Source organism: Mandrillus leucophaeus, unplaced genomic scaffold, assembly GCF_000951045.1.
Source record: "Mandrillus leucophaeus isolate KB7577 unplaced genomic scaffold, Mleu.le_1.0 Scaffold23, whole genome shotgun sequence".
In the NCBI taxonomy this organism is placed as follows: Eukaryota; Metazoa; Chordata; class Mammalia; order Primates; family Cercopithecidae; genus Mandrillus; species Mandrillus leucophaeus.
The window spans coordinates 444,413-445,042 of record NW_012102365.1 but is presented as its reverse complement, the minus strand read 5'-3'; positions in this window follow the sequence as shown (position 1 = coordinate 445,042).

The following is a 630-nucleotide window of genomic DNA, read 5'->3' as shown; positions in this document are numbered from 1 at the left end:
TGGAGACAGGGTCTCACTCTGTCACCTAGGCTGGAGTGCAGTGGCATGATCTCTGCTCACTGAAACCTCTGCCTCCTGGGTTCAAGTGATTCTCCCACCTCAGCCTCCCTAGTAACTGGGACTACAGGTGCATGCCACCACATCTGGCTAAATTTTTTTTTTTTTTGTATTTTTGGTAGAAATGGGGTTTCACCATGTTACCTAGGCTGGTCTCAAACTACTGGGCTCAAGTGATCCACCCACTTCAGCCTCCCAAAGTGCTGGGGTTACAGGCGTGAGTCACCACGCCTGGCCTTCTTTCTTTTTTTCTTAGTTAGCCAGGTTAGAGGTTTGTTGACTTTATTGATCTTTTCAGTACTAGTTTTTGGTTTCATTGATTTTGTCTGTTGATTTTCTGTTTTCAGTTTTACTGATTTCTGCTCCAATTTTTATTATTTTTCTTTGGCTTACTTTGGATTTAATTTGCTCTTCTTTTTCTAGTTTACTAAAGTGGAAGATTAGACTATTGATTTTAGATTTTTATGCTTTCTAACAATGCCACAAATTTCCCTCTAAGCACTGCTTTCACTGCATCCTCAAATTTTGATAAATTGTATTTCATTTTCATTTAGTTCAAAATATTTTTAGGCC